The following is a 26,686-nucleotide window of genomic DNA, read 5'->3' on the forward strand; positions in this document are numbered from 1 at the left end:
CAATTCAAGCCTAAATATACTTCGGGCCTCCAAAACTCATTCCAATCACGCTCCTAAGTACCAAATCACCTCCCGAAGCTAGCCGAACCATCGGAACTCACATCCGAGCCCTCTAATACATAAGTCAACATCCGGTTGACTTTTCCAACTTAAGCTTCCTCAAAAGAGACTAAGTGTCTCAAACCTTACCAAATCCTTTTTGAACCCGAGCCAGCCAACCCGATCACATAAAGAACCGATAGACAAAACAATAAGAAGCAGAAATGGGGGAAATAGAGAGGTAACTCATGAGACGACTGGCTGGGTCATCACACCGGCCTTGTTGCTGGCCCAAGCTTGTTCTATTTGGTATAATTTCTAACAGAAAAATTGGGCCACGCAAATGTGTGCACCGTTTTTTAGAAAACTTAGAAGGGAGGTGCAAGAAGACATTTAAATACAGTTCAAGTAATATCAAAGCGGTAAATAAATGGCAATTAGCACATTAGGTCCACAAAAATACAGTAGTATCAACAATAAATAAAGCCAAGTAAAAATCACATTAACAAGCTCGAATTCTTGAACCCTGAACCAGAGATTCTAGGTTCTCGTCCCCATCAGAGTCGCCAGAGCTGTCACGCCTCCTTTTTACCACCATCCGAGGGGTATATGAGGGAGTTTTTTAAATTAAAGTGACATAAATCGAAATGAAATTATTTATTTAATTTTTTAGATTCGCCACTTGGAATAATTTATTTTGGTGTCCCAAATCACCGATTTATATTTTTTTAAATCCCAAATCGAGGAAATTTTTGACTTTATTTAAAAGTCTGCGAACCAGAAATTCTAGATAAGGAATTCTGTTAACCCCGGAGAAGGTGTTAGACATTCCCGGGTTCCGTGGTTCTAGCACGGTCGCTTAGCAATTTATACTTGGCTTAATTTGTCTAATTACTTATTTTAGAACCTATGTGCATTTACCTTTTACCGATTTTAATTGCTTGATTATTCGTAATTAAAGAAATGAGTCATGCGTACATATTCTCATTTCGTTTGGCGCGTCAAAAATCATGTCACGCGTACGTATCCACAATTAATCACGCTTTATTAATTATTAAGAAATTTTGGCCGAAGTTGCGCGAACACGTACTCCGATTTTGTTTTTAGGATACTAATTATGTCACGCGAACGTGTACACAATCACAATGATAAATTCAAAACGCCTAAAGCACTCTATTTCTTGGCCTAAATTCCTTATAGTTCAAGACTCACCTTATGCCCCATTATTATTCTTTGCCAAGAAAGAAACAACTCCAATTTTTTCATCTACCCAGTTAAAAGTATTTATTCAAGAACCCAAGACTAAATGCATCACAATCGAAATAAAAACTAATTAAAATAATTTAAACAAAAAAACTAAGGCATGTTGCTCAAACAACGTAGAATCACAAATAAACCAACACACACACCAAGCTATCCTAACACAATGAAATAAGAATGAATATTGAGAAATGGACCTTTTATTGGTGAACAACGTTGAAAATTGCAAAGCAATCGGGCTAAACAAAGCAATAATCCTTGGAACGAAATGCCGAGATTACAAACTGGAACCTCGAATCGACACTGGAATGCTCAAACTCGGACTCTCCCTTCCTCAAACGCCAATAATTCTTTTCCAAACATAGCTTTACAATGTACTATCTCCATCTGAATCCCTTGTGACTCTGCAAATGCATCAAGAATTTCAAATCCAACATTGTGTCTTGTTCCCTTGTATTTTTCCCCAAGATTGCCTAACCTAACAAAGAGCCATGGCCGAGGAGAACAAGTGCAGAAGTTGTGCCTATAAATTCTGCTTAGCATTTCAGTTATCTTTCGTAGTGAAATTCGAGCACAAAAGAGTGGAGTTGATTTCAGTTTTAGGGCTTTTTCCATGAAGCCTAGGTTTTGAGATAAATGTTGAACGTAAACAATCTTTGCAAAATAATCAGTCAAAATCATCTGGGCATTACATCTTTTGCCAACGAAAATGGCTTCCTGTGTCGGAGGGGGCGATAAGGGGTTTTCTGGCCGTTTTTGGGGTCTAGCTCTTAGGTATTTTTTTGATTTTAGGAGTTAGAATTATTTTATAGGGGTAGGAATTAGGATAGGTCAAATGGGGAATAGGTATTGGCTCAATATTTTGGGCTTGAAGGGATTTAGGTCAAGAATTTGGGCAAATTAACTTTGAGGTAGGAAGACTAAATCAAAATCCTTTTTTCCATTTTTCTTTTTCTTTGATTTTAAAATCTAATAAAATCCTAAATTAATCCTAAATCAATCTAATTTGTAAAAACTAAAATTTTTTATCTATTAAAACAACTAATTAACTTAAAACTAAATAAAAATACTACTTTCTAAAGACTAAAAATTAAATATGTAAAAATGACTATTTTTTGTGATTTTTCTTAATAAAATTAATTCCTACATGCAAATTGGACCTAAGATGACATGAAATTAAAACGTGATATTTTTTTTATCTTTTTTCTATGATTTTAAAATATTAAAAAAAATCATGAAGTGCAACTAAATAAAGAAAAACTTCTAAAATACCTTAAAAATTATTTTTGGTTTATTTTTTAGGAGTTATTTTCATGTAGGACAAAAATTAGGTACTCACACTTGTATTAGTTATTCAACTTGTTTCTCTATTTTCTGTTATTAAGCATGTCTAAATTCTGCCTTATGTGTAATCAACATTTAGTTCTTTGATATTTGTCTAGCATGTTTACTTAGTTCCCTTACCCTTCCCTTTAATTGGTATGACTATGTTAGTTATTTAGTTTTCTAGTGCATTCAATTGGTTATGATTGTGTCCAATTCTGTTTAATACATCTTTGTTTTCAACATAGTTTTGCTACATTCTTTCTCTATGTCTTAACTGTCTATTACCATGACCAACTTGTTCAGCAGAATCCCAGTTGTTCTGTACATTTATTGTATCAAATGTTTCCCTGTTTATGTGGTTTCAACCATGTATGTTCCCACTCCCATTCACCCCTGTTTGTAAGTCTACTTGTTAAGTGAATCTGGGTATTCTATGATCAATTGGGTTGTTTGTTGAGTATGCTTTCGTCAAAATGATTCCAAAATTGTTGCTTACTCCTAGTATTCTTCTCAAAACCGGTCACTCCTAGTATCTTTAAAAAAATTATTTTTGAATCTTTTCACTTCTAAACTATTTTACTAAGTTTTTCAACACTATGTCACGCACTCTCATCCTACTCCTAGATTATTAAGTTTTTCCCCTCTGGTATGTGTACTGCTTAGGGATCCTTGAGATCTCTCTGAACTCTGGCATACCAGGGCTTGCCCTTCCACACTGCATAACCAACCCTCATTTGAGAAATAATCTTGGTGTGAGCACTTCCCGGGACCCTTGAGGTCCTTAGGGAACTCTAACACACCAAGGCATACATTATTGGCTGTAAAATCTTTGGCTTTTGAGACTCTGTATTGAAGGCCTGGCATTCCCACGTTTTCTTTGGGCCTGATTCAGGCTTCCTATAGTATAGCTTAATTTACTTATATAATTCACTTGATCCTGGTCTGTAATAATATTATATGTAAATAGATGTTGGGGTGATTAGTAAAAGCAGAGGGTTCCTATCTGATTTTTGTGGAAACTGGGTAGATATCATGCTTTAGGTTGATACATAGTAGAAATCATGCTCTTAGTTTATATATATTTGCAACAGAAATCCTACTTTGAGTTTATGTTATGATAGAAATCATGCTTTAGGCTCATATGTTATGTAACTTGCATCAAGACATGTCATAAGTTTATAATATTTGCATTAGAAAATCTGTCTTAGGACACTCACGTTTATATTTTGCATATTAAAAACATGTTATAAGTTCATCACTTCTTTCTCTGACTCTGCATAAATTATTATCACCTGAAAATCATGTCATTAGACTACTGCTGTAATCGGGCTTAATATTAAATGATCATCTCTGTGCATTAGAAATCCTAAGTTAGGACTTTGTTTACATTGGCTCTAAATCATGTCTACGTCGTTTGAACAAATAACTGTCTATAAAAGGTTTTAAAAATAGTCCAACACATAGATATCATACCCTAGTGTAAACATGCATGAAATCGGTTTTGTAATATTAGTCCCCTTGATCAACATGCCATAGGATTGGATAACTTCAAGTTATTTCAATTAGCTCTCAGAATTATGATCACACAGTCTATACCTAGGCAAGCCTTAGGTAATTAATGGTCTAAAAACTGTAGAGTTATACTCTACTTATTTGTAAAATTGCCCAGGTTTAACAAGCTATAAAACTAGTAGGCAAGCTGATTAGGATTCTTCCACTTCTCCTTAAAATAAGTGGTGCATATTCTGTGTTTGTGATGTTCATCTAGATATCATGTTCTTGGGCCTTCTGAATTTCTTTAAATCAGTTGTTTGAGACGTGCTACGTATCTGTTTGTGTGTGGAGGCAAACATGAGCCCCTAATTGTTTCCCTATTTGACAGTCCTACGTGTTCTTTGTTGTCGCTTAGATTTTACCTTTTAAATACCTTATGAGTGTCTAGAATTGCCTAAGTATAGAGGTCCTAAACGCCTCCAGGACCACAAGTAAAGGACGGGCAAAGCACGTTAAAGTTCGTTAATTAAACTCGCTTATATAATCACTAAGGGGAAGGTAACGGACTAACGGGTAGTAAAAGGATATGATGACCTATGCACTAATGTCACGTGTAGCCCCTCTAGTTGAGGAGGATTATCGGGCATTGCACAGATTGATCCTATAGGCTAATCAACGTAGGACGTTTCTTCACCAATTCACATATGTGTTCTTAGACTGCCTAAAATTCATTAATTTATATATATATGCTTGGACTTTTCAAATGTCACGACCCAATTTAGGGCCATGACAGGCACTCTGGGGTAGGATCCCAAAGAGAGCCTTAACAAAATTTACAAAAATAAATCGGACAAAGTTTTTTCTGTTTTAAGACTATCCAAATATTTTACCCTGTCTCAAAAATCGATAACAGAATCAACCTATGTCAATCAAAGTATCTCATAATGTTCATCAACTAATCAAACAACTATCCACCACTATTAAGCTATCAATTATAACACAATAATACTAAAGTTATCTCCAAAATATGATATGGTAATCTAATACTAGTCATAGTTCTAAAATAATAAAGGAATACTCGTGACACTAAAAATGAGTATGGAGTGACTCTAAGATTTTTAAAGAAAAGATCATAACAAACGAATAAACTCTTCACCCACGCGAACAAGTGCGTGGCTCACCAGCAACTGTCAACTCGTGTACTTTAATTAACAAAATTCTCGCTAACGTCAACTGTTGTCTCTGTAAAAATAAATAGCGGGGAGTGAGTCGCTAGCTCAGTGAGTAATAACACTTAACCACAACAGTTTTTATTGGGGACAAGTCAAACATGCTAGTATATCAACAGAAAATATCATAAGAATGCCTTTTAAAAAATGATAAATATGATCAATATATTCATGTGTTTCATGTAAGAGAAATCAATTTAATATATTGGTAATAAACTCGGTAAATATTGTATCATAGCAAATCTTTATGTTTGGGAGGTTTCCAAGAAAGAATCATGTAATATGTATCAATGTGTGGACCCTTCGTAAAAGGAGTCAAATATAACTGTAGGTCCCTACTCGAGGAAAAACTGTAACTGTATGCTAGTTCTACCTTCCCACTAGCTACAGGATCCTTCAAAGTCTCGTCCCATTTATACTCTTTCTTGTAAACAATAAATACTCGTACAAAAGTATTTTCAAAATAATAAAGGGCATATCGTTTCTTATCAAATCTTGTAATTTTATTTCGGTAACGGTAATCACGTCTCAAGTAACAGTAAAACATGTCTAGTAACAATGAGAATAATTCAAATAACTGTAAAATCTCAAGTAACGGTAAAAATATTTAGATTAACTGGTAAACATCTCAATTAAGTTGTTTGGTACATATCAAGTAAAGGACTTGTCCCACATGCAATTTCAAAGCATCGGTAACACATTTATTTTTAAAATCATAATACTCGTGCCGAATTATCAAACATGTTACTTGCGAGCACTTTGTGTGACTTTCTTCGTGACCTGTACGGTTACAAAATCAATCTAAGAATTAGCTTTTTAACTACCAAAATTATCGATTCCAAATCTTGTCAATTTTAATCCATTTTTCTGTATTCACTGCTCCGGATATGACCATCTATTCTCTGTTAATTAATTGAATAGTACTTAACTGGAAAGGAAACTAATTCTTGCTTTTGTGAACTTACTGCCAACAATTTTATTGTTCCTCAGTTTCTACCCTTTTTGTTTCGCTGGAAAAAATAGTCTTATTTTCATTATCTCAGTACTACACCGAAGTTAAGCTTCCTTCCTCGTTTTGCAAGGTCTCTAAAGCTTCATTCTATTCCCTGTAGGTCATAACCTGGTGGTTTCAACCCATTAATTTGTGTCTATCCATTTTCTTTTCTTTTTCTTTTTTTTTCTTTTTTGCCTATTTTTTTCTTTTGGGTAATGACTGAAATGCCTATATTTTATATGGGGTATTACATCAAATTTCATTAGTTTACGTATGCTTAGACCATCTAAACTTTCTTGATTATATGTGTGTGTTTAGACTGCATAAACCACCTTTATTTGCAATTGTGTGTTTAGACACCTTACTTGTTAAATGAATAATTCACATAACTAAGTTCGACCGGGACCCACTATTGTGGACCGCGAGAGGTAACTAACACCTTCCCCTCAAGGTTATTTCGAGCTCTTACCCTAATCTCTGGTAATGCAAATTGGTTAGATGAGTTAATTACTCTAAGTGCCCTAACGCACCTTAATCCGTTAGGTGGCAACTCTTCAAATACCCAATTTTCTTTTTTTTTCTTTTTTTTTTGTTTGTTTTGCCTATTTTTTTTTCTTTTGGGTAATGACTAAAATGCCTATATTTTATATGGGGTATTACATTCTCCACTCCTTAGGAAATTCGGTCTCCGAATTTAAAATAAGTATGTACTTGTAGACCGAAATAAGTAAGGATATTTGGCTCGCATATCATCTCTCACTTTTCTAGTAGCTTCTTAAACTGTCTGATTTTTCCATAAGACTTTCACAAACACAATTTCTTAATTGTAACTTTCTTACCAATATGTCAACAATATTTACATGCTCCTCCTCGTAGGATACGTTCCCATTTTATTCTATAATCGATGCTTTAATATCTAATATATATTTTCTTAGCATAGAAATATGAGACACCTGATTAATGAAAGACTTTCTAGAGGAAGTGCCAACCGATTCGCCATAATTAACTTTTAGTCAAGTATCTCGTACGACCTTATAAACCTCGAGCTCAAATTACCTCCTTTTTTCCCATATTACATCTTTCATAGGGGAAACTAGTACGGACACTTTGTCTTTAATTGTGAAAACTAATACCATTCTCCTTTTATCCATTTAAGAAGTTTGTCTATTTTGAGTTGTGAGCAATCTGATCGATGGACCTTGTCAATAGCTTCTTGTACTAAGTCGGGTCCTAATAAGTTAGCCTTATCGGCTTTAAACCATCCGATAGGAGAACGACATCGTATATTATACAAGGATCTGTACCGTGCCACCTATATACTAGATCGAAAGCTATCATTGTAAGCAAATGCAGTTATAGATATATTATTAAGAGAACAAACTACCTTCAAACCCAAAAGGAAAGCTCTTAACATATCCTTCAAAATCTCGATAGTATGTTTAGACTACTTGTTTGTCTGCTAATAAAATGCGCTATTAATATTTACTCGTGTAACCAATATTTCTTGGGAAGAATTTCAAAATCGTGTAGTCATTTGTCATCTTCTATCAAAATAGTAGACAATAGACCCTAGGGAATTTGACAATTTTCTATCCATGTATCTTTGTGCATATTCATTCTTAGTAAGAGAAGTTTTGGTGAGCAAAAAGTGTACCTACTATGTAAGAAAAATTTGCAATTTACCACATAATCATAACCTCTCATTATTTCAGCAATTTTGTCATAAAATTCATTTTGATTTCATTCTATCCCCCACTTTAAAATCTCGAGTTGTTGTGGTAGATCTGAAGAGTTGTAAATGTTGACATCTAACAATTCAATCAGTTAGAAACAAGGTTAAGAAAATCTTCCATCTTTCTTCTCCTACAAATACAATTTTCTTCTAGTTGTGGTATACCTTACTAGACCCCGAATGTACGATATATCTAGAGTAGGATCTCCTCAAGAATAATTCGTCTTAACACATCTATATCTAGTACACATAACTGTTTACTTAGTCGAAGAATACAATTTCTGCCAATAGTCCTATCATTGCTTTAACTAGCTAGGACCTCATCTCCATGTTTGCATAATCGCTCATCTATATATTGAGTGGCCTTTATGCGCTTTACCAATGAATACTTTTCTTGAATACAAGTCAACAATAGCTCTGAATTTTTTTTTGTACTATTTAGTCTGTGCATATTCTTGACCAAAAGTCTCTTTACGTTAGATATATTTGCCAAATTACCCATATATATTTTTGCATAAGCATAAGCCATAATATTTACCTTTTGCGAACAATACAAAATGGTACAATTATATCTTTAGTAGTTCCCTCCATCAACATTGCTAAATATTTATATTTCTGTTGGTTTTAAATGTACTTCATGATCTTATTCTAGGTATAAATCCCATAGGTTTCTTCGTACAAATAGTGTCTCTAAATCCTAAAAGAACATACCACCATGACTATCTCCAAATCATGAGTGACATAATACGATTTGAGCTTCTTCAATTTCCTTGAAGCATAAGCTATCGCACGACCATTCTGCATGAGAAAATATCTTAATTTTACCCTCGAAGTATCACTGAACATCGTGAATTCTCTAGAGCATATTGGAATAAGGCTAAAATCGGTGTGATTGTCAAACATGCCTTGGGCTTCTGGAATCTCGACATACATTCCTCCATCCACTGAACTTTGGTAATTTTCTATGTTAACTTGGTGAGTAGTGGTGCTATTCTAGAGGAATCTTACACCAATGCATGTACTAGCCTGTCAAGCCAAAACAAGTCAGTCTTTATAGTCGAAGTGGGTCTCTACCATTTATGAACTGCTTCTATCTTTTCAGAATCTACCATATTTTTATTCTTAGATACAATGTGCCCTAAGAATACCATCGAGACTAGCCAAAATTCACAATTGAAGAATCGATCATTAGTGTTTGTAACATATTCCTTAGGTGAATCTTATGTACTTCCTACCTACAAGAATATACCAGAATATCATTAATAAACACAATAACAAATACGACGAGAAAAAATGACTTGAACAACTTATTCAATAAATTCATGAATGCAGTAGAATCATTGGTCAGTCCAAAAGGTATCACAAGAAACTCATAATGCTCGTACTAAATTTTGAAATTCATCTAAGGAATATCTTCGTCTCTAATTCTAACTAGTGATAACAAGATTGGGGATCAATCATTTGGGAAGTGGCGAATCCATGTAACTAATAAAATAGGCCATTTATATGAGATTTTATTTTTGGCGTATTGCCACCTTACTCAATTACATATAGTCGATGCACATCCGTAGAGATCTGCCTTTCTTTTTCACAAAGTGCACCCTAAGGTGATATGCTCGGTCTGATAAAATCCTTGTCAGTAGGTCATGTAACTTTTTTATTTAGTTCTCTTTGCTTCACTAGTTCGATACAATATGGGGGTATTTATATAACTTGTGTCTAGTGCCAAGTTGTTGAAAACTTTATTTCTCGTACTCGGGTTAGTCCTAGTAAACACTTAGAAATACATCAAAGAATTCTCTCATTATTATTACTTTTATTTTCAAACTAAGTTTCACATCTCTTGGATCCCTTTACGGAAGTACGAGACCCTAACCACTCTTAATCAATAATTGTAGTGCCTTCTTAAATAGTATAAGCTCGACTATTACTGGGATATGATTCCTTTTCTTTTCACAATTAGGTTTGCTAGATATGTCAATCTAATTACTTTCGCATGATAATAAAAGGTAATGTGGTAATCAATCATACCTATAAGCACTTCAAAATCGACAAGGTCAAGTACAATTTGGCTTGATAGGATATACTCTCTCTCTCTCAATTTGAATCTGATAAGCTTAATACATAGTTTCAACTATCTGAGAATCTTTTATAAAAGTAGCAACTATTAAAGGATCTCATAATATCTCAAGATTTCATTTATCAAACTCTTAGTTCTATATAAGAAAAATTCATACTACGAGATTTCCTAATCTCTACCTTTTTAAATGAGTTCTTAGTTGCATGACAATCACATCCAGTTCTTAATTTTTTTTTGCAAGTTCAACATAACATAACAGGTCAGAGTATTCATATATAGGGTTATTGCATTTATTCAAATGGTTAACCAACCATTCGACAAGCTTCTAAACCTAAGACGTCATGTACCTAGTCAGTTGATAAAGCCTTGTATCACATATCAGTATATTCATCGTCTGAATTAATTTCTTAAGTACTTATTATCAGGTTTGCGCTTTCGACTATCGAGAAAGAAGCGATTCATAAAACGTTTAGTTCACTTATTTCTAAGTCAATTGTGTCTCTCCTATCCGCATCCCTAAAAGTGTGGTTCCATTCCATATATACATCACGTACTCCAATCTAGAAGTTATTAGCTCCACAAGCATATCACTAGAACATTATAAAGCTCATAATGCTTTGAGTATTTCGCTAAAACCCTCTAAAGATGATTAAATCGTTTTAAATAGTAAACTTTCTGGTTTAAATTTCTATTTGGAACTCTATTAAGGATACTCATATATTCTCAATATCTTCTAGGTAATTAAGGCCTCTAGAGCTCTATTATGTTTATCATTCTTCTCATGTCTATCTATCATCTCCATCACACTAGCCTTTTTTTCTCTACATAGAGGTAAGTACCTCAATGATAACAATCTCCTAGTTATGGTAGTGGACTAGTACTTACTTTAGGAGTGGATTCTATTACACGTCTTGTGGCAGTATGACACTCTATTGTGGTGGCACGGACCTTTCTTGGCCATTTGCCTCTTCCCCTTAGCTAGGAGAGACGACTACTAAAGGCAGCATTTTATGTCCCTGAACCTCGAGCTTTTATTGATATCAGGCGATCAAGCTTGAGCCAAATGTCAACAAGATAAACAGTGTTAGATTCATCTATTTGACCCTAGTCATCACACACCTATGAAGGAACAAGAAAGAAAGGCCAACATATCCTATCACGCCCTCGCAAAATCACGATTATGGGAATGGCCGGCTACATAACCATAATTGAGATTCTACTACTGACGTGTGCTCCATTAGTCACAAGAATACCTAGGGCTCTGATACCAACTTTCTCACGACCCAATTTAGGGCCATGACTGGCACTCTAGGGTAGGATCCCAAAGAAATCCTTAACGGAATTTACAAAAAAAAAATCGGACAAAATTTTTCCTGTTTTAAGACTATCCAAAAATTTACCCTGTCTGAAAAATCGACAACAGAATCAACCTATGTCAATCAAAGTATCTCATAATCTTTATCAACTAATCAAACAACTATCCACCACTATTAAGCCATCAATTGTAACACAATAATACTAAAGTTATCTCCAAAATATGATAAGGAAATCTAATCCTAGTCATAGTTTTAAAATAATAAAGGAATACTCATGACACAAGAAAATGACTATGGAGCGGCTCTAAGATTTTTAAAGAAAAGATCATAACAAACTAATAAACTCTTCACCCACGCGAACAAGTGTGTGGCTCACCAGGAACTATCAACTCGTGTACTCTAATTAACAAAATTCTCGCTAGCGTCAACTGTTGTCTATGTAAAAACAAATAGCGTGGAGTGAGTCACTAGCTCAGTGAGTAATAACACTTAACCACAACCGTTTTTAATTGGTGACAAGTCAGAAAACATGCTAGTATATCAACAGAAAATATCATAAGAATTCCCTTTCAGAAACGATAAATATGATCAGTATATTAATGTGTTTCTTGTAAGAGAAATCAATTTAATAAATTGGTAATAAACTCACTAAATATTGTATTATAGCAAATCTTTATGTTTGGGAGATTTCCAAGAAAGAATCATGTAATATGTATCAATGTGTGGACCCTTCGTAAAAGGAGTCAAATATAACTGTAAGTCCCTACTCGAGGGAAAACTGTAACTGTATGCTAGTTCTACCTTCCTACTAGCGAGGGCTATAACTATAATTGGTAATCTATAAATACAAGGTATACTAGGTCTAACAAACCCGTCATTAGCTACGGGATCCTTCAAAGTCTCCTCCCCTTTATACTTTTTCTTGTAAACAGCAAATACTTGTACAAAAGCATTTTCAAAATAATAAAGGGCATATCGTTTCTTATCAAATCTTGTAATTTTATTTCGGTAACGGTAATCATGTCTCAAGTAACAGTAAAACATGTCTAGTAACAGTGAAAATAATTCAAATAACTGTAACTATCACGACCCGAATTCCCCCCCCCCCTCGGGAGTGGTGATGACGCCTACTCGTGGAAGCTAGGCAAGCCAAATATTATAAAATCATTACCTTCTTTTTATTAAACATGTTCAACAATTTAGAGTAATTAGTGATTAAAAAGCAAAATAAATTAGATATCTAGAAATGCGGAAGACGAGAACTTAATAATTCAACCAAACATTGCTACATAATTTGAAGTACAATACTACCCAGAATTTGGTGTCACAAGTTACGACTTAGCTAAGAATACTACAAATAAGGTCTGAATGGAAATACATAAGTCTATCTCTGAATAAGTAAAAACAGAAAGAGAAAAGATAGGAGGAGACGCCAAGGCCCGCGGACGTCTGCAGGACTACCTCGAGTCGCCTGAATGGATTAAAGACAGCACCCTCACTGCGGTCCAAACGCTTAGGTATCAGTATCTACACACAGTGCAGAGTGTAGTATCAGCATAACCGACCCTATGTGCTGGTAAGTGCCTAGCCTAACCTCGACGAAGTAGTAACGAGGCTAGGACCAGACTACCAAATAAACCTATGCAGTTAAATCATATATAGCGGAAATAGAAGCAGATAATTACAACTAAGTTGGGCGAGTGAAACATGCTGCGGGGAGTAACAGGTAACAACATAATAACAGTAGAGAAATGTAATGAACGCCATAAATCAAATACTAGCAAAAGATAAGAAAATAAGAAACAAGTACACATGCAATACCGTTGCAGGCATGCAACCCGATCCCAAATCACATAGTACCGTTGCAGGTGTGCAACCCACTCCCATTTCATGTATTACCATTGCAGGCGTGCAACCCGCTCCCATCTCTTATGTTACCTTTGCAGGCGTGCAACCCACTTCCATTTCATATGTTACTGTTGTAGGCGTGTAACCCGCTCCCATTTCATATATTGCTATTGCAGGCGTGCAACCCGCTCCCTTTTCATTTATCAATACCAATCATAAATGAATTCCGGTAAGGGAACAATAATATAACAACAACATCCCAGCAAGGGAACAATACTATAACAACAACATCCCGGCAAGGGAACAATAATATGACAACAACATCTCGGCAAAGGAACAATAATATTACAACAACATCCCGGCAAGGGAACAATAATGATAATCCTCATATGAAGCACAATAAACCACAATGGAGCCACAACAATTACAATACAAGACTCACGGGCATGCTTGAAACCCACATATAGATACTCGTCACCATGCCTATACGTCGTACTCCACAATTAGCACATAGCATGTCGCGCCCCCTTTTTACTTCTACGGAATCGGGTTCATGACATTTTGTGGGGGACAACTCTTTCCTTCTGGGAAAGGGGTTTTGCAATTTTGAAGTGTCGCCACCTAACGATTTTAAGGTGCGTTAGGGCACCTATAGGGTTCATTTATAACTACATTTGGTAACTAGAGATAGGGTAAGGGCATGAAATTATCCTAAGGGGAAGGTGTTAGGCACCCCTCAGGATCCACTAGTGTGATTCCCGGCCAAACAGTTTTTTGTGGATTTGTACCAGTAGCAAACAAACAAGTATGGCTCAAATAGTAGGGGATTTGGGTTTAAATGCACAAGTGTTTGAAGACGATTAATGAAAGCAAGATTTCGAAAAGAGTTACAATCTAAGCATGTTTATGAATGTAAAGGGGTTGTCCTAGCTTTGTTTGTAATATGGATCACATCAATGCAATACCCGGTATGACACTCCTCAAAGAGGGGCTACACATTGTATTATCACACCGGTCATCATATCCATATCTACCCTTTCCTGCCCCGTAAAGGTAATCAAAGCGAAGGTTGGTATCGACCCCTATTGCATGTTGTTACCCGTCTTTTCCTATTAGTCCTGGAGGAATTTAGGACTCCTATCCTAAGGGGGAAGGTTCTAGGCGGACTCTCTAGTTTAAAGGTAAAATTCTAGGCGACATACAAGAACACATAGGACTGCATTTAAAGGGGAAAACACATAAAGAAGACAGAAGGCTCAGGTATACTTCCACAAATAATGCACATAGGCAACATGACTCATACACAACTAAAGTCTGAATTTAAATCCCATGCATGGTATATAAGTGATGAAGCAGACCAATTTATTACATAATTCAGAAAAGAAGTCTGAATCAGGATTGCCTACTGATTTTAACATACTGGCAGTTAAACATGGACAAATCTGTTTTTATTTAAGCAATTACCCAAGGCTTTCCTAGGCATAAAGTAATGTGTAGCAGTTATTCCGAGTTATTAAAACAGTGTGGAAATTATTTTACCCTAATAGTATGTTGTCCTAGTTGATACGAATGCAGAGATTATCACCAGTTATTTTAAATAGGATAATCAAGTGTGAAGCTGTTCTTACCTCTTTTATAATCAGCAGTTTACACTAAGTGTGAATGCAAGTATGAATGAGATCCTAAAATATGGTATCTAATATGCGTGTATAAAACTCATGATCCAGAAATTCCTAAGAGCAGGATTTCTAAATGCACCTGGTAGCGTAGAACATATTAGTAAAGTGCTAATTATTAGCAGATTTTAACACATGATTTTGTAAGGGTGCACATGCTGAAATAATAAACAAGAGACCTAAGAGCATGATTTCTAATGCATGTATGAACCCTAAGCATGGTTTCTATTGCGCAAGTAGGAACATAAACCTAATAACATATTTTCTACCCTTAACAACTATAGCATGCATATTTACCCCTTCTCTTTTCACTAGCCAACCCCAATACTTGTTTACAACAAGTTATTACAGACCAACATTGAAATGAATTACATAATAAAAATAAGTTACCCTCTAGGAAGCCTGATTAGGACTTCCTCTCTGAGTTATGTAATCAATCACCTCAAGTGCCAAGATTATTTCATAACTTTTCCTCACATCTAGGTGTGTCAGAGTTCCCTAAGGACCTCAAGGGATCCCGGGGAGTGCTCACACCTAGATTTCATAGCCAAGACAGAGTAAGTACAGTGTGGAAAAGCCAACTTTCATGTATCCAAGTTTAGAGGGAGCTCAAGGGTCCCAAGGCAAGGGTCATACAAAAGGCGCAAAACCTAGTATTCTAAGAGTATAATGAAAGTGCAGGGCCCATGTTTGAAAGGAGTTTATTTAAAAACTGGACTGACAGGTCCATTTTTGAAAACAATCGGTAACAGAGATGATTGAAAGCAGTTGTATCAGTAAGACAAAGTTCAAACACTTTAGGGTAAGACCATACATAGCAACAACAACAACAACAACCCCCTAGTATAATCCCACAAGTGAGGTCTGGGGAGGGTATTATGTACGCAGACCTTACCCCTACCCCGAGGGGCAGAGAGGCTATTTCCAAGAGACCCTCGGCTCAAGACAGCAACAAGAGACGATACATTAGTACTATCAATAGACTCATACTAAAATAACATAAAATAACAAGTGAATGAATTCAGTAATCACACATGGGGAAAAATGGATTTGGGGATACATATATATTGACTATAGACACCTGACCTCAATAGGATATTAGGACTGGTAGGGACATGCTCAAAGATAGTTGGTCACTGGTATAATTACAAACTAGTCATGAAACACATAGAGGAGGGATATGGGATTTGGGATTCATGAGATGGTAAGTACACAGTGAGTGATTGACAAGACATGCTTGAATCACATGAAATCATATCAGCATGCTTATATATAAACTTCACAACAAAAACCCAAGTAAAAGCATGTCAGAAATAAAAGAAACTGAAGTACCGATAGAAACATGTTTTTGTTGAGGCTTTAAATTAAACTAGGACATACCAGTGAAGATAGAAGTAAGCAAATGAAAGAACCAAGGTTTATAGATGGTTAGCCTTAAATAGCAGCCGGCCAATAGTAGTAGAATAACACAGAATTTTTAAATAAGAGAGGGGTTTTCGAAAGCCAAGTCTCGTGTATTGTTAATGAAAGACTTAGGGTATTTATAGCTTTGAAAATAGGTAGAAAATAAGGTAACAAGTAAAGGTTTTGCACAATTATGGAAGTAATCACAATTAGAATCCAATTAATACAAGTGCTTCCTTTAATCAAGGAATTACAGCTTAAACGGATACTAATAGGGATAACTAAGGAAAGCAAATCAGTTTGAGAAAGATTGGTTATTAACCATATAAGGGGTAGTAAAAGCATAAAGCATATGATTGAGTCTAAGTACAGAATACACTAATTTGGGGAAAGGATTCAGCAAGAATGAAGTACCACAGCAAATAAGGGAATGAAATCAATCAACTTAAACAATCGAGTAAAATTTTAGGGGTTTATAAGAAAACCTTGTAATTAAACCGTAACTTAAGGAAATCAGGATCAATCAAGAGGGAGCCATGATTTTTCACTTTGACATATAAATGGAGAAGAATGAATAGGCGTATCAGACATGCAAGGTTAGCCATATCGGTAAAAGGAAGCAAAAGAGGAATAAACAAGATCAACACAATCATACAGAAGTGACACGAGTAGGCTAAGGACTCAGTAGCAAAAAGGAACCCATTCGAAGCATGGTGGTCAACAGAAACTTTAACAAAGTCAAGTTACAGCTAACACATAGAACCAGAGTGAAGAAGCCAATCTAACACACAGAAACAGGTAAAGAAGGTCAGGTCAACATATAGAAGCAAGTAAAGAAAACTTTACTCACAGTAACAAGTGGAGAAAACTTTTAAGAGATTAGGGTTTTTAATAGAGTTGAATTAAAAAGCGGTAAGAACATAGAATCAGTCAAGATAAACAAAGAGAAAGGTCTAATCATAGAGAAATTAATCGAAACAGGTATACATACAAATCACATAAGCAAAGACAGTTCCAGAACCCCGGATAAAGCCAAAAATAATTAGGGTTTTCCACATGATGAATCAAGTAGAAGAAAAACATAAATAAACCGTTTAAACATACTAAAATCATATGACAATACTGAAAATCAGAGGAGAAGTCTTTTAAAAAGGGTTAAGAAACCCTAATCTTGAAGACGGAGAGTCACTTTGAAAAAATCGGGAAAAAACCTTTGAGGAAAACATCAAAAGCTCATAATATACACAGATCTAACATATATATAAAAGAATATCGGAAAATCTTTAGGGTTAGGGTTTTGGATAACCCAAAGAAGGTGAGAAAACCTTGAAAAGTTACCGGTTTTAGCCGGAAAAGTCACAGATCTTACTCGAATGGCCATGGATGGCCGGAAAATGGCATGGGAAACCATGGGAGGCGAGTGAACCACCTCTGATTCACTTGAAGGCCTCAAAATGATGACACATGTTCAAGAGGGAGCCATAAGGCTGGCAGGTGGTGAGACCACCATGGATTTAGGCAGGGAGATGGCCGGAGAAGGTGGATAAGGTTCATCGGAGAGGAGGGGAGGGGAGAGGGTTCTAGAGAGAACTATAGATAGAGAGATAGATATGAGAGTCGGTTGATTGAATGAAGAATGAGAGGGTTTGAGGATCGTTTGGGTTTAATTTACGAAGGGGAAATGGGGGTCGTTGATCTGAATGATCAACGGTCAAGATTGAACGGGGTAGGTGGGTCGGGTATGGCTTGGGTTTGGGCTTGGGTCCGGGGGTTCTTTTTAATTGAGTTGGGGGTCTGTTTGATTTAGGCTAGATTTGAAAGCCAATTTTGTCTATAAGTTAAATAGCCATTTTCCCCATTTAATTTATAGAAAATAGTAGATAATTTCTAAAAATAATTTTAAAATTATAAATGATTTGCAATACATAATTAACAATTTAAAAATACAGGGTCTACTTTTATGCATATAAAGCCTAATTAAACCTTAAAAGAGCTAATATTGCAATTGTGTGCAATTTAGCTTTAAAAACACTAAATGTAATTATAAAAATATGTAATAATTACCTTATCCATATTTTAGCATAAATATAGAAATCCAATAGATGAATTATCAAAATAATAATTTTGGAAATAATTATTGGGGATTGTATGGATAAAAAAGAGGAAATAAATCAATTTAAAATCTTAAAATTATGGAAAAAATAATAAAAACCTTGGACATGCTTATATATGCATATATATATATATGCTATTTTGAAGGTATTTTGCAAATTTAAAATATATAGGAAAAAATTGGGTATCAACAGCTGCCTCTCTTTACTCGGGAAGGATGAAAGAGTTGTCGGGTAAAGATATGATGGCCAATTTTGTCCGAGCAAAACGGTTTGAAGAGTTTAGGCCGCACCCTGAATTCTGAGTTGCCTACATGTCCCCAGTTTTACAGGAATCAGGTCGTATGTAGTTCAGGATCTAACGGCGGAGTATACCGATGAAGACCTTTCAAGAACGGACGTGATATCTAGGGATGGATGAGTGAACGGTTTACGAGAATGGTTAAGTTTGATATGGCTGAAGAAACAGGAGCAGGATCGCTCCTGTTAGGGTAGCCGTTGCTTGCCGGCTTATTTGCAAATAAGCAATACAAGCATATATTGTGCGTAAATTTAAACATGATGCAAATTCCCATTGGATCATGAATGTTGTCTTCGGACAATGAGGGTGATGTCCTTAGACCATGATGTCCTGGGCCATGAAATGTATGATAAAGGATTCGCAGGCCATGAAATGATGCTGTCGGGCTCTGAGGATGGTGCCTCTGAACCATGACAACTTTGAATAATGATATGCAAAAGATTAAAAGAGATCCTCAGGCCATGACATGGTGTTCTCGGGCTGTGAAGATGGTGCCTTCGAACAATGACGCCTTTGGATAAGTTGGCAATATTTCAACCCATGAAGGATGTAGTAATATGATGCTGACAAGACACAGCTTAGTCTTGCGAATTGAAGGGCAGAGCTTAGCCTATAAGAAAAGCGAGATGAATAGTTCTTGAGATAGCGCTTAGTTTCGAAGAAAATTGGAGGCAGAGCTTAGCCTCGGAAGGTAGAATGATAGCCTTATGCAATGCAGATGCAGATGGAGACAGCGTTTAGTCTCGGAAGGCAGAATGGTAGCCTTATGCAAAGATGCGAATGCAGATGGAGGTAGAGCTTAAACTCGAAAGGCAGAATGGTAGCCTTATGCAATGTAAATGCAGATGGAGACAGCATTTAGTCTCGGAAGGTAGAATGGTAGCCTTATGCAGAAATACAGATGGAGACAATGTTTAGTCTCGGAAGGCAGAATGGTAGCCTTATACAAGAAATAAAATAACAAATGACAGTAGAGTTTTCTTAGCTGATAGAAGATTGTGGCATTGTGATTATTGGGAGCATTGTGACTATGGAGCATTACTTGTGTGTACTGATAGCAAATGTTGGCAAGTGCAATGATTCTGAGAATCGTATTTTTGAACAATGTGTGTCCCCTGGGCGTACCGTACGTTTAAGGATTTCGCAATTCTAATGCCTGCATCCAAAGAAAAATCGTGAGTTTTGTAAGGGGGAGGTTAGTTCGTATCCCAGCTGGCTTTGCTTGACTCGTTCGGCTTTCATCTGGTGATACCGTCTGTACCATTGGGGTAGCATTTCTAAACAAAGCAATTTCAATAATAACATGCATGATTTTGTAAAAGTATGACATAAATGTATAATTAAAAATAACTTTTAGATGAACCGACGACTGTGACATAGTTCAGGACATTGCAACCTCTCCTGCTAACGGAATTTTGAGGGTCCTCCTTAAAATTTTGCCCCAGTTTGATGGGTTGACGTTTTTTACTGTTGCTCGTGCGGCGATCGGCTGAAATTACTTCAGAATTTTGAGAGTCCTCCTCAAAATTCTACCCCAGTTTCCAAATGCGGGGGGAAATGAAATTTTTATTGAATTGTGACCAAACCCATAGGGCTGCCTACGTATCCCATCTTAAACGGGAATCAGGTCATGCGTAGTCCAATTTACATCATATAAGAAAAGCATAAAGATTACACATAGTAACGCTTGACTACATCTGAATTGATCGGCTTTGGCCAGACTTCTCCTTCTTCCATTTCTGCAAGTATGAGGGCTCCTCCTGTCAAAACCCGGTGAACCATGTATGGACCCTGCCAGTTGGGAGAGAACTTCCCTTTGGCTTCATTTTGATGCGGGAAAATTTTCTTTAACACCAGTTGTCCCGATGCGAACTATCTTGGCTTGACTCTTTTGTTGAAGGCTCTGGACATTTTGTTCTGATAGAGTTGACCATGGCAAACTGCATTCATTTTCTTTCTGTCTATAAGGGCTAGTTGCTCATAATGACTTCTTACCCACTCTGCATCGTCGAACTCAACTTCTTGTATGATCCTTAGGGAAGGAATTTCTACCTCAGTGGGAATGATAGCCTTTATACCGTAAACCAACATATAGGGGTTGCCTCGGTCGATATGCGGACTGTGGTACGATACCCCAATGGAGCAAATGATAACTTCTCGTGCCACTATTTATGATTCTCTATCATTTTCCTCAATATCTTCTTGATATTCTTGTTGTCTGCTTCTGCAGCTCCATTCATTTGAGGCCTGTAGGCTGTGGAATTCTTGTGTGTAATCTTGAAAGTTTCGCACATAGCTTTTATCAAGTCGGTGTTGAGGTTGGAGCCATTATTAGTAATGATTGATTCTGGAATTCTGAATCGACAAACGATGCGGTCGCAGACAAATTCTGCCATGACTTTCTTAGTCACTGCTTTGTAAGATGCTACTTCGACCCATTTTGGTGAAATAGTCGATGGCTACCAAGATGAACCTGTGTCCATTGGAAGCGGCAGGCTCGATTGGTCCAATAACATCCATCCCTCAGGCGGCGAACGGCCATGGTGAGCTTGTTATGTCAAGCTCGCTTAGAGGTACATTTATCATGCATGCATGTATCTGACAACGGTGGCATTTCCGAACATACTAGATGCAGTCCATTTCCATAGTCATCCAAAAGTAACCAGCCTGGAGTATCTTCTTTGCCAAGACAAAACCGTTCATATGTAGACCGCAGGTCCCAGCATGAATTTCCTCTAGCATCTTGGATGCTTCCTTTGCGTCGACACATCTTAATAATCCCAAATCAGGAGTCCTCATATACAGGATTCCTCCGCTGTGAAAGAAGTTTTTGGACAATATCCGAAGTGTGCATTTCTGAGTAGGATTTGCAAGCTCCAGGCACTCACTTTTTGCTAAATATTCCTTGATATCATGAAACCAAGGCTTTCCGTCTGCATCCTCTTCGACATGGGCACAGTAAGCCGGCTTATTATGGATTTTCACTGGAATAGGATCAATGAAATTCTTGTCTGGATGCTGTATCATAGATGATAGGGTAGCTAATGCATCAGCGAACTCATTCTGGACTCTGAGAACATGCTGGAATTTCGTCTTTGTGAACCTCTTTCTCAATTCCTGTACATGATGCAGATACGAGAGTATCTTGGAGTTTTTGGTTGTCCATTCTTCTCGTACCTGATGTATAAGTAAGTCCAAATATCTAATCACTAGTAGCTCCTGAACGTTCCTGTCAATGGCCATTTTGAGCCCTAAGATACAGGCTTCATACTCGGCCATATTGTTGGTGCATGGGAACCTGAGTTTGGCAGACTCCGGATAATGTTGACCGGTTTCTGATATTAGGACTGCTCTTATGCTAACTCCTTTGAAGTTTGTTGCTCCATCGAAGAACATTCTCCAACCGTCAAAGGAATCTGCAATGTCTTCTCCTATGAATAATACCTCTTCATCAGGAAAATACATTTTTTGGTGTTCTTACCCTCCATCTACGGTGTTTTCAGTAAGGTGGTCTGCCAGTGCCTATCCTTTGACCGCTTTCTGAGTTACATAAATAATGTCAAACTCACTCAACAGGATTTGCCACTTGGCTAGCTTGCCGGTGGGCATGGACTTCTGAAAGATGTACTTCAATGGATCCATCCTCGATGAGATATGTAGTATAGGCGCAGAAGTAATGTCTTAGCTTCTAAGCTACCCAAGTTAAAGCACAGCAGGTGCATTCCAATAGAGAATATCGGGCCTCGTATGGGGTGAACTTCTTACTGAGATAATAAATGGCTTGCTCCTTCCTCCCTGTTTTATCATGCTACCCCAGAACATAGCCGAAAGCTCCATCCAACACTGAAAGGTAGAGTAATAAGGGTCTACCTGGCTCGGGCGGGACAAAGACTGGTGGTGTTGACATGTACTCCTTGATTTTGTCGAAGGCCTTTTGGCAGTCATTGATCCATTTGGTGGCGGCATCCTTTGTCAACATCTTAAAGATTGGCTCACAGATTACAGTAGACTATACTATGAATCGGCTGATGTAGTTAAGCCTTCCCAAGAAACTCATCACATCCTTCTTGTTCTTTGGAGGTGGTAGTTCCTGAATGGCTTTGACTTTCGATAGATCCAGTTCTATTCCTCTGTGGCTCACAATAAACCTAAGCAATTTCCCAACAGGAACCCCAAATATGCACTTTGTGGGGTTTAGTTTTAGGTTGTACCTCCACAGTTTATTGAAGAATTTCCTTAGATCTTTCATGTGGTTAGTGGCCTTCTTGAATTTGATAATAACATCGTCCACATATACCTCTATCTCCTTTTGTATCATATCATGGAAAATGGTAGCCATGGACCTCATGTAGGTGGCCCTTGTATTCTTCAGGCCGAACGACATCATCTTGTAACAGTACACTCCACACGGCGTAATGAAAGCCGTTTTCTCAGCGTCTTCCTCATCCATCCAGATTTAATGATAACCAGTGAGTCAATCTACGAATGACTGTAGTTTATGCTTGATGCAATTGTCAATCAGGATGTATATATTTGGCAAAGGGAAGTCGTCTTTCGGACTGACCTGGTTTAGATCCCAGTAGTCGACACAGACTCTAACCTTCCCATCCTTCTTTGGCACTGGCACAATATTGGCTAACCATGTCGGGTATTCTACTACCCTGAGAACCATAACTTTGATCTGCTTATTGACTTCCTCCTTGATTTTCAGACTCATATCAGGCTTGAACTTTTCGAGCTTTTGCTTTACCGGTGGACACATTGGATCGGTTAGCAGCTTGTGAGCCACAATAGACATACTTAGACCAGTCATGTCATCATACGACCAGACGAATATGTCCTCATACTTTTTAGAAATTCTGTGTATTCTTTCTTCTCTGATGGCGATAGGTGAATACTGATTCATGTTTCCTTGACGTTTTCTGCATCTCCCAGGTTGACAATTTCGGTCTCATCTAGGTTGGACTTAGGTCTATTCTCAAAGTTCTCAACTTCATTGACAATCTCGTCAGGTATGTCATCTTCTTCTGAATCCATGTCCATTTGTTGTGTTGTCTCATTGTTTGTCACAGTCATTGGTTCATCAAGATAAGTAATAGTAATATTGTATGGGTAAAGTAAGGAGAGATAGCAATAAATATTAATTAATAATAAAATCAAACATGCTTTTGATAAATTAAATAACTATTTTGAACATCGAAGATCTTATTGCTGAAATTGAAAATTGCGAGAAGAAAATCATTTAGTAAATAAAATAGTGAACAATGCTTGTTTTAGCCTTGCTACCCTGAGGCTCGTCGGGTTTTGGTTGTCCTGATGGTCCAATTCTTGAAATGTGCCCCTCTGCTCACAGCCTGGAAGGGCCTTCCTCCCCTCATCCTTGAAAATAACACAACAATCCATATCATGGTCCTCTAGAAACAAGTTCTTCACCACTGCAAGTGCTTCTTCTTCATCTAACCCATAAATAATGTCAGCCTGTTGGAAGGTCCGCTCCAGATACGGTATCGGCTGCTCTAGTGGGTAGTAAGGACCGCACCATGGTGGCAACTAGTTATTGAACTCTTTCCAAGTGTATTCATATCCCAAACCGAAGGTAGTGCCATGTTTCTTGAGTTTTATGGGTTTAGAGATTCCTTGGAGGTTTTTGCCGAGCCCTTTGCCAGGTTCGTAACCACTCTAACTCAGTATACTCTCGATTTTGCTATCCCACCATTTGTCTTTGTCGATAGCATTGACCCGCTCAATGTGGTGGTAAGTTTCTCCACCCAGCTTTTTTCTTCCCTCCGCCGGAATGGTCTGGAAATTATATATAGGGTTGCTACCGTCGCCGTGAATGATCACTTTCTGGTGATTCCATTCGAACTTTACTTCCTGATGCAGCGTTGATGCTACGGTCCCAGCATCATGGATCCATGGCCGTCCTAGAAGTAAGTTATAAGACGCTGGTACATCTATCACCTGGAAATCAACTTCAAGACAAGTTGGTCCCATCTGCAAGAATAGACTAATCTCACCAATTGTCGACCTCTGAGAACCATCGAAGGCTTTCACATTGATTGTTCCATCGTTTATCTCATGCAGCCCTTTACCCAACTTCTTAAGTGTTACCAGTGGACAAATGTTAAGACTGTAACCTCCATCGATCAGGATTATGGTGATGAAATAATCTTCGGGTGGCAGCTCATCCTCATGAAAGGTGATCTTATGGCTTTCCAACACTTGTCCTACCATATTAGCCACTTCCCCGCTAGTGATGTTACTTGGTACGTACACTTCATTCAGCACCTTAAACGAAGCATTCTTGTACGTCTTAGAAATTTATAGCAAAGCGAGAATGGATATTTGTGTTGGCGTCTTGTTTAACTGGTCGATGATCGAATATTCCTTGGCCTGTATTTTCCTCCAAAGGTCGTCCAGACCTGTCTCAATGAGGGGTGGCCGATTGGAGGCCTGCTTGCTTAATTCGGCCATTTGTTCAGGGGTATAGACTCTACCAGTTCTTGTCATACCTTGTGCTGCGACAATTTCTCCAATCCTGACCTTGCCCTTCCTTCTCGCCTCGGTTGCATAGTCCCAGGGTACAACATTTGTATGGAATGGTGACATGGTTGACATCGCCATTGGGATCGGCGTGGCTATCCTTACTTCGAATGGAACATATGCCTTGGGTTGCAAGACTGCAACCTCAAATGGTGCAGGTGCATTTGCCGGAGACATGAATTCAATCTCAATTGGTACTAGTGTCGTTGCGGATGGCGCTGCTTCACACTCAAGGGGTATAGACATATTCACCTCAGCATCCTCGGGCGGTTGGATCTGGACTATGATTGGATTGAGGGTAATAGTTGGTTTCTTTGGGTCATCACCTTCTACGATCAACCCGATTGATCCCTCAGGATCCCAGTCATCTTCTATTTCAATCATGTGGATACCCTCACCCTTATGGTCTGGCAAAGGGTTGTTGCGGATATTTGAAGCGGGTTCCTTTGCCACAATGATCTTGTTATCAATCAAAGACTATATCTTGTCTTTCATAGAGCGTTATTCATCGATGGTGTGCCCCTTCATGTCAGAGTGGTATGCACATGACTTGTTTAGGTTAACCCATTGAGAAGGGTTCTCAGGGATTGTAAAATGGATGGGGGTGACATAACCAACAACTTTGAGCTTCTCATACAGCTGGTCGATGGATTCAGCGATGGCGGTATATTATTTTGGAGGTCTGCTATCAAAATTAGTTCGAGGCCTAGGGAAGTTTTGGCGTGCAGGGGGTAATTGATAATGGGATGGTTGAGCATTATAAATTTGGTAGACATGAGTGGGTTGAGAGTATCTGGGTGAATTAGGTTGATATGTAGGAGGTGAAGATGAATGATAAGTTGGTGGTGGATCTTGGTATGAGGGTGGTTGGTAATTTGGGGTTGGCTGGTGTATAAGTGGAGGTGTTGAGTAAGCTTGGTATTTAAGGGGAGACTTGGTCCTTTGTGCAACCATCACGGCCTCTACGTCCCTTTTCTTGGACACACCACCGAATTGTAAAGCCTTATTCGTAGCTTGCAAAGCCTTGAAATTTGTAACCATGCCACTTTTAATACCTTCTTCAATTCTCTCACCTAATTTGATAATGTCAGAGAACTTGTGATTATCAATCATCATCGTGTGTTCATAGTACTGCGGGTCCTAAGCCCAAACAAAGAACTTGTTCATTTGCTCCTCTTCTAAGATGGTTCTGACCTTAACAGCTTCGGACATCCAATGAGTAGCATACTCGCGAAATGTCTTCGTGGCCTCTTCTTCAAATTCTGGATATAGAACACGTCTGGTGCATTCTCTATATTAAACCCGAATCTATCCATAAAGTCAAATGCCATAC

The sequence above is a fragment of the Nicotiana tabacum genome, chromosome 1 (genome assembly GCF_000715075.1).
Source record: "Nicotiana tabacum cultivar K326 chromosome 1, ASM71507v2, whole genome shotgun sequence".
Lineage (NCBI taxonomy): Eukaryota > Viridiplantae > Streptophyta > Magnoliopsida > Solanales > Solanaceae > Nicotiana > Nicotiana tabacum.